Raw genomic sequence first — 9649 nt, forward strand, 5'->3', positions numbered from 1 at the left:
GAGTAGATGCCTAATCCCTTCCTTCATGTAAATTAGGCTTTCCTTTTTTCTTTAAAAGATATTGTCACTACCTCTTTTGGATCAAGGGACTAAACACTTGGGCTGTCACCTTCACTACCTTATCAACTGAATACAAAAGAGCCAGGAGGCCTGCTTTCTGATCTTTTGTTGGGGAACCACAATGAAAAATTCCGGAAACTTTATATTCAGCTAAATCAACATGAAGTATCCTCAGTGTCTATCTTGACTGAATATTCTCCTCCTGTTATGGTTCAGTAAATATCATTTTCTCAACTGTTGAAAGACCTAATTTTTCCTAATCTTAAAGTTAAACTACGGGGGCATTGCCCTGAGTCAAGTTAGCTTGGATGAAGCTATGCATCAGGCCTGTATGACATACAGCCTTGTGATCCAGCAAAGGATTTGGGGTAGCTGTCACATGATCCAGGAGCACTATCTATGAAACACTGACCATGGCTGGTTGCTGTGGGTCATGTGACAGCTACCTGAAATTCTTTGTCAGGCTGAAAGCAGCACCTAAGTAGGGCTTGCTATCCATGAATTAACTCCATTCATAATTTCCTTGGCAAAGATACTAGATGGTTTGCTATTTCCTTCTCCAGCAGGTTAAGAGAAACACAGCTTAAGTAATTTCCCCAGATCACAAAGTGATCAGTTTTGGTCTCAAGTCTTCCTGAATCTAGGTCCAGAGATTTATCCATTGAGCCATCTAGTTGCACATGTAACATATTAGCCTTTTGAAATGGTCTCCCCTCCTCTAAATAAATGCCATAGAAAAGGAGGTCCTTACATGACAGCAACTAACAGTTGCAGGAAAAATGAATGTGTTTTCCTCTCATTAGGACTGAGAGACAGGGTGGTTGGTACTGGAAGATTTGTCCAGTGGTAATTTGCAGTAAAATGAAGTCACATTTTCTAGATGTGATTAATATGCAGTTATTTTGGTTCCTAGGACTTCTTGTTTGTAAAGGTTTTGTTTTTCTCACTCCACCCCCATCTCCTTCACCACGGAAGAGATGGAGCTATTGATTGCATTTTCAGGGTAGGGGGGAGTAAAAGTGAGAAAAAAGAAACAGCATTATTAAAGCATTTTGAAAAAGAAATTCATAAGGACACAGATAAGAAGAATAGCTTTGAAAGTGACAGATCATATATATATGTACATATATATATGTACATATATATATGAGAAATTAAACAAATTTACTTTTTTCATCTTATAACTCATGAATACCAACCACTTTCTTCCTCCTCCTAATGAATTTTCCAGCAGTTGATAAGTGGCTATTCTCCCACTAGAGACAGAGGAGTGAGAAACAAAAACATTAGTGACCCAGCAGGTATACTGTATATGTTGGGCTGACAATGAGGAAAGAATGCCTAACTGAGGCTCCAACCTGAGGCCTAGAATCTTGCTAAACACCAAATGTAAAATGTCTCTTCTCCCTGTGATGTGTGGTTAGGGGTGTGATTCACTGTTCTGAGGAGTCTTACATCCTTAGTCTCTGGGGCAATGCTCCCTCACTGACCAGCCAGGGGGTACAACATTCATATAGATTGAATATTACAGTACAAAGAGACCTGGCACTATTCACTGACCTTTCCATCACAAATCCTCAACTCTCACCTCATCTTATTTTGTTTAGCTGAGCTGAAGCCATATTTTTTCTAGGTTAGGGTACATTCATAAGAGGCATGGAACATAAGACAAGTATCCCACAGACAGTTCCATTCACTAATGCTTAAGAGTTGTTATTCTAGTTAACATTTACCATGGATAGATTGAATGTGTAATTCTATTGTATATGTGAAAGAAGGTACACTTAAAGACTTGGCTTGCCCATTTGACTTAACCATTTCCTTGATCTACAGTCAAGTAAAGTTATTTTCCACTTTCCCATCCCCCACTTCCAAGTGAACCATGGTACTTGATTCAATATCTTCTGTAGCACAAGATTATAATGGCATGCTACTTCCTTCAGACACTACCACTCCATGTGTGGTCATGAAGTAAATTCCATCAATGAGAGACTCTATCTAAACTTAGTGTGACTCCTAAGAAAAAGTAAAAGTTCTCAGGTTTCAAATTTTCCTTGATCCCAGGCAAAGAACACTGCAAGACATCTGCTAGCAAGTTCGTGGCTTCTGGTAGGACTGTATTAGCAGAAAGAAGCAGAGGTCCTAGCCTCCCTCCCTTAGAAGTCTAGTCAGGCCAGCCCCTATTGTAACTCATGAAGCATTTCCACAAAGGAAAGCTGACTTGATTCTGTTGCCATACTTCTTCAAAGTCCGGAAGTCTTTTCCCACCTTGTACAAGCTGCTAAACTAACTAGGTAAAGAAAATATTGAGATGTCATCCTGTTGTATGAACCAATTTGTTTATGAGGCATATGAATTTCTGAATATGCTGGAAATGGCCTTAGCAAAGCCAAATGTATGATTAGTGTCCATTACACAGGCGGATTACCTATTTCCATTTGTCCAAGTAAGGTTTCATAATAATTATGGGCACGAAGTAGGGCTGACTTTGAACATATATCTTAGTTAGTGGCACAGTAGAGAGAATATTGGACCTGGAATCCGTAAGACTTGAATCTGAGTCTGACCTTAGACACAGGCTGTGATCCTAGACAAGTCACTTACCTACTATCTGCCTCAGGTTCTTCAACTGTAAAAATCAGGGTAATAAAAGCACCTCCCTCCCAGGATTAGTGAGGATAAGTGAGATAATATTTGTAAACCAGCTAGCACATTGCTTGGAAAATATTAGGTGCTTAACAAATACTCATCTCCTTCTTTCCCTGCTCCTCTTGTGAAAAAATCATTGAGACCAGCAGCCAGTACCAATTCATTATCATTTATTGAGGAAATTATTATCTGGGACATACCAACCTCAGTCAAAGTCAAGTTAGATCATATGCTTTGTGTATCTCGCCCAGGATTGAACCTAGAAAATATGTACAAAAACACAGTTCATAAAACACATAGTTTGTAGAGGTCTTAAGAATGACTTAAAACCTCCCTGCTCTTTCTATTCTCTAGTTTTGCTGGATGGTCCTCTCATTTTTATGGTATATGTCTGCTACTTTTCTGACCAGTGTATAGATTGTCTCCTTCCCTTCACTGCACCACACACCTTGCTTTCAATTGAGTGCGTAATATTATCATCACAGCAGTGGTGGCAGGCAAAGCCTCAGCCAGGCTGCGTTCACTTAGACTTTGCTTCAATGCTTAAACAAGTCCTTCTGTGAATTCTTATTATGCCCAGCCCAAACCTGCCCAATATTATAACACCACATCGATATACTCATTTATGAACCTCCTATTCCATCTCTTGCCCCAGTAGTTCAGTATCGTTTTGAAACAGGTACTTCTGATATTCAAATATGCTCAAAACCTCTTTGGGAATTTCAGGGTCTTTCAAAATATGGGGGTTTGGGGGAATGTTTCCTCTTCTAACGGATTCAGGATATATGCCAGCATATTTGTGCCATGCCAGTACCAAATTTTCCAGAGAAACCCTTAACAAATTAGAGAAGATATACCATTTTTCTCAAACATTAGATTCTAAGGTTTGGATAAGTTAGATACTTTAGTAGCTTCTACTAAAACAGTCAGTAGCTCTGAGTGTACCTACCACCTGATCATTTCCTTCAAAGAATCAAAGAGATCCTGTAAAAACTTCAATAACTAATGGAGTCTCAAGGAAACCTGAACACACTCACAAAAGAGCTTACACATACCACAAGTTGCCATAGGTTCAACATTTGGGAAGGCAAAATCCTCATTCTGTTATCTCCCTGTCTGCTAAGCATTCCTAGATTGTAAAGCGATCAGCTGAGTTTTCTCTGGTAATCAGCAAGACAGCTGTGGACAAGCCCTCTGTTAAGTACTCTGGGAGCCAATCCCATCCTCTAGTTAGGTATTGCTAACGCCTGTGGACCCAGATGCCTCTGGAGGAGAGAGTGAAGCTGGTGACTGCACAACAACAACAGGTAACACATCTGCAGTTTTTAAGTTGCTTATGAAAAGTAAGACTGAAAATAAATAATTGCAGAATTTCTCTGCTGGATAAGCAGACAAAGCACCAGAGAAGCACAGTATACTTTGCACATATGAGTGTGTATAATTTCAAGGAAAGAGAATAATCTACAATAGCAAATACTGCCTAGGTCCAGAAAGGTGAAGGGAGCTGGGAAAGGTCTTTGCCATGAGGAGGGCCCTGGAATTTAGAAAACTTCATGTGGAGCAACTAGTATAGATAGAAACCAGATTGCAATGGATTTCGTAAAGTAACATTTTTAATGGAATGAGTGGGTAGCAAAGGAAGTGGAAGCTTCAAGTACAAACTCCTGTTTTGTTTCTAGACATTTAGCTGGAAAGGGAATGAAAGCTAACTCATGGGCTGAGCAGCTTTGAAAAAGGGAAGGTTGTTTTCTGTTTTATTTGTTTGAAGTGAAAAGCTTTGCCAGTTTTTTAGGCTGAAGGGAAGTAGCCAGTGAAGAAAAATGATTGCAAACACACCAGAAGATTTTGAGAGAATGAAATCACAGAGAAGATAGTACAAAGAGTTTGCAACCAAATAACTGGACTGTTCATTTGGTAGCAGTTTCCCACAAATACAAACAACAAAGCTACCTAGAAAAAACTCATTATTTTTAGTCTTTAATATAATATCCTTAAACATTATTTATTTGATCAATCAGATATTGGGAGTCTCTCACAAATCAGCTTAGGTGATTTCTGGGCCAGAGATGAGTTAAGGGACTGCCTAGTTTCCCAGAGACACTTAGGTGTCAGAGGTTTCTTCTGAACCTTTATCTGCCAGCCCATTATAGAAAGCTTACTCTTCACAGATCCTTAATGTAATGACTAAATTCCCTTTCCCAGTTACCCCAGTGATGTAGAAAATCAGATACTTTCTATCTGAATTCACTGAATCCCAGATTAAGTGTACCATGTTTTGTATTATTATCTACAAAATTCAGACCCTTAAACAATGTTGTCTAACATAAGGCTTACTAGCTAAATTATAACTATATAAATGAAGTAAAACTAATTGTTTTGGCTTGAACTATGTACATAAGCACCTAAAGTTGGTAGTTTTTCATGTGTAGGGACAATATACTTACATGACATGGTTGCTGTTTTATTCTTCCTTATGAAAAAGTTTGAGATATCTCCATGATGTACCAACTGTTTTTTATGTGCCATTAATTTCCTCACTGTGGATCTAGTTGAACTCAAAGCTTTCTTATCTTCATCTGTTTCCTGTTTGTCAGTAGTAACATTGGTGGTATAGACTTTACGCTGAAAAAAAATAATATGCTTAAAATCCAAGAAAGTAAACTTGAGAGAAATGGCAGAAAATGGGCAAGTATAGAGGAGATAAAAGGAATACATGGGTATTCAGGTGGGACATCTAGGAAATAGAATTTCTTTTCCTTTATTATGTTTTATCTAAAGAACAAAAAATAAATTTTTCATTTGGAAATTTTATCATTATTTGACTCACAGTATAAGTAAGGACACTGAGTTTTCCAACCAGAATTACGATGTTAACAGACAATGATGAACTGATCTTAATAATAAAAGAATTTTCAGATTATGGCTTGTTTTCCTCTGTGGGTACAAAGTCTGGGTGTTGACAATGAAGGCTAGAAAAGTATTCTTCCGTGTGACCATAAATAGAATTGTGCTCCATCAACAAATATGTTTATACAAGTAACTTATGAGAAGGTTAACTCATTTATCCAATGACTAAAATCAATATGTTATCTGCATAGATTAATTCTGTAAGTTTTTTTAACTCATTTACACTTGAAACAGTTGAAATATTATTGACAATTCATTTCATTTTTCCTCCTTAAAAAGAGATAAATTAAAAAAAACATTTTTACTATTAGTGAGATTTCCTTTAGTTTAATTCAGTGCCACCATTATTTATGAAAATTCTTGGTGATACCCCTCTACATGAATGTACACAGATAATTCACCAGTTCTAAGACCTCATAAACTTGATCTTTTTCAGGACTGGCAGTGGTGCATTTTAGGAAGATAGCACACAATTCATTCTCACAGCTCCTTTGGCAAGAGGAGTAGAAATTTGCCTATTATATTGGGTTAAACTTTATACTTATCCTATAAGGTAATTTTGATTTAGATACAAGGATGCAAATTATGGTTGCTCAAAAGGAAATTTAGTGCTATTATATGTACAAAGAATTTGACCCTAGCAGATTATAACAGAAACTCAAATAAATTCTAAATTGAATTCATAGGGAGAAGATATATCTTAGCAGGCAACTAGCTCTCTCATTTCCTCTTGCATGTACACAAACACACACACACACACACACACACACACACACACACACACACCTACACACACCTGAGGACACATCCATAGAAAATACAAGTTTAGAGGAAAGAACCTCTGAGAGATGATGGAATAGATGATCACTAAAGTATATGCAGACTCCAAATCTTAGCATTTTTATATGCTTGCCACATATTCTACAAATACATAGGTATGTAAATATGCATATATGTATGTATTTAAACTTGTGATTTTCTCAGGAGAGTGAATACAAATAGTATGTATAAGAGGTTAGATCTGAATCTCTCTAACTCTGAGTATGTTTTATCTACTTTAGCATGCTGCCTTTTTCCTGTGTATATGTGATTGTGTAAATATGTCTGTATATATATATATATATGTATGTATGTATGTATACACATGCAAAACAAGAGAATGGACAGGTTTAGTTCTCTCTGTATATTTTAAGGGATTTTGGGGGGCTGTTGCTTATATTCATATATATGTGTGTGTGTGTGTGTGTGTGTGTGTGTGTGTGTGTGTGTGTGTCTGTGTGTGTATTGTCTCATCACCCTTTTGGATGGTGATTCTTAGAGGACATTTGCTTTATATCTCTACCGGAAGATGGGCTTTCAGGGTCAAAAGGGCCCATATATCATTTAATTGATCCCTTAACCTTTCAGTATTCCTGTTGCATAACTTCTCCAAATGATTCTTTGCCAGAGCTGAACCTTAACTTAAAACAAATCCTCATTCATTTCTTTTTTATTAATATTCCTAACTCTAATAATTCATACCAAAATGAAATCAGAAGGTTGCACTTGATTTCTCATAAGGCAATGAGCTTGGTGCTTAAAGTGCCTTGGGATAGGTGGCATGAGATTTTTGCTAACCTCTCTCATTTTACTAGTCAAATAAAGTCACAGGACATTTTTCTAGATTACCAGTAGATAAGATCACATAACCATAGAACTTTAGTAGCCCCAACTTTATAACAAATAAGTATTTTTAAAAAGTATTTTAATATTTAATTTAAATATTTAAAAATGTATATCGACTAAGTCTATTTCCTTTTGAAGGTGTGGTTACTACAGCTATAGGATCCCTGACCAATTATATAAAAGAACAAACTATATATGAAATCTAGGGTCACTGCTATTTACTAGTGATTACTTTGAAAATAAAGGTGCTGCTACATGGCAGGTGATTTCAGAAAGTCATTTTTTTCCTAAATGTCAAGAGATTTTTTTTCTTCTTTTTTTCCCCTATAAGAATCAGTTGGCATTTGGTTCTGTGCTATCATAATTCCATTAAATTATGTTTTTTATTTACGTTACTTTACTAGAGCAGGTTGAATATTCCAACAAAGCCTTTGGTTCTCAGATTTTATTAGAGTGAATTTTCTACTGCTTTCTACAGATATATTTACCCCTTTTGTAGACAGCTTGTCTACTTTTTGAGGCTAAGGTGTTGGTAATTTGCAGTATTGTTCAAAAACTAAGCAGCTCTCTAAGCAAGTCTATATTAGTTAACTCAACAAAAAGGGAAAGGAACAAGTCACAATGACATTCCCGTCCTTGCTTTTCCTCTCATTAGACACATGCATTTTCAACAGCTACCCTCCCTGTCTGGCATTTTCTCCTTCTTTGTCTAGCTACCTTGGTTTTTCTTCATGTCTCAGCTAAAATGCTACAGCCTCCAGAAACCTTTCCCAGTTCTCTTTCATGTTAGTGCCTTTACTCTGAAATGGCCTCCAGTTTACCCTGTAAATTCTTTTATCTTCATATAGTTGTTAGAATATACCTAGTTAAAATGTGAGCTACTTGAGGGCAGAAGCTGTTTTATTCCTAGTGCTTAGTGAAGTATCAGGTACATGTTAAGGGTTAAGAAATGCATATCTTGTTGACTTGTCTTTGACTCAAAGATTTGTACATACGGTTTATACCTCATTGCTAGTGAAGTATGAAAATGTTTTTCAGTGGGTTGGAAGAATAGGAAGGGGATATAGGAAAGGTATCAGATTAATTCCCTGCAAAATCCCATGATGCCTAAGGCAGGAACTAAATTAAAATGTAATTGAAAAATGTTTAACAAACTTAAAGAACATTTAACAGAGATAATGTTCATTTGTGATTTTCTAAGTCCCTTTCCATTTGAGTTTGATCCACTCGTGTAGAAGGTTTCTCATTGTTTGTCCTTTGTTTTTCAAAGAGGACCGTGACATCAGGGAAATGATGACAAGACTTGCACTTGACTTTGATCTGAGTGAGGGAGGTCCTTACAAAGTCACCAGACTCACTTTCTGCTCCAGAGTCATTTAGGTCCAGTGCCCAGATATTCATCAGGACTACTGGTGATGGACCAGGATTCGATGGGAGATGCTGGCCCTTTTAGGTTAAGGCCTTTTCAGATTCTCACTTTGAGTGCTCAGAGTCTGTGCTGGATTTACCAGTATAGACAGTAGCTACTTGCTTCCTTGGCGTGGTAATGATGCTTATGATAGCTTGTGTTTATATAGACCTCTAAGGTTGCAATGTGCTTTTTATATATGCTCTCCTGGGAAATAAGTACAATTGTTATCCCCATTTTCCAAAAAAAGGGAAGTAAACTCAGAAAGATTAAGTGATTTGCTCAGTATTTGAGCTCTTAATTATCTGAGATAGCATTTGAAATTTAAGGAGTGCTAGACAGACTCATCTGACTCAAAATTACCAATCTAAATAAAATTGGGCATCCAATTTTACCAGTAGAGATTATCATTTTTTTTGACTTAAAACACAAAACCTCCCAGGATAAATAGTAATTTAACTAATATTTATCAATTATTGATAGCCTATTAATTCATCTCTAGGATCTTTCTAACAGTTATCATTTGCATATATTGTGAATCTGCTATGTACTAGGAATAGAAACTGTTTAACCATTAGGGGTACAAAAATTTTAAAATTAATAGTCTCAAAGATCTTGTGTTCCATAAGGCAAGATAATACTGAAAGAGGTATAGATATGTGCAAAATAAATAAGTTTTTTGTTTGTTTGTTTTGTTTTGTTTTTCCAGAGAAGGTACTGACACCTAGGTGGATCTGGAAGGAATTCATTTAGAAAGTAGTACTTTAGATGAACTTTGAAGAAAGCTAGGAGTTCTAAGGGGTGAATATAAGGTGACAAGAGATTACATTCTAGTAATGGGGAACAACCTGGACTAAGGCATGGAGATATTAAGTGGAATGTTCTGTATGAGGAATAGCAAAAATTGCAGTTTGGGTGCTGTATCAGTAAGCACCCCAACATACAGAGCGGGGCCTGGTA

This window comes from Notamacropus eugenii, chromosome 6 (assembly GCF_028372415.1).
Source record: "Notamacropus eugenii isolate mMacEug1 chromosome 6, mMacEug1.pri_v2, whole genome shotgun sequence".
Classification (NCBI taxonomy): Eukaryota; Metazoa; Chordata; class Mammalia; order Diprotodontia; family Macropodidae; genus Notamacropus; species Notamacropus eugenii.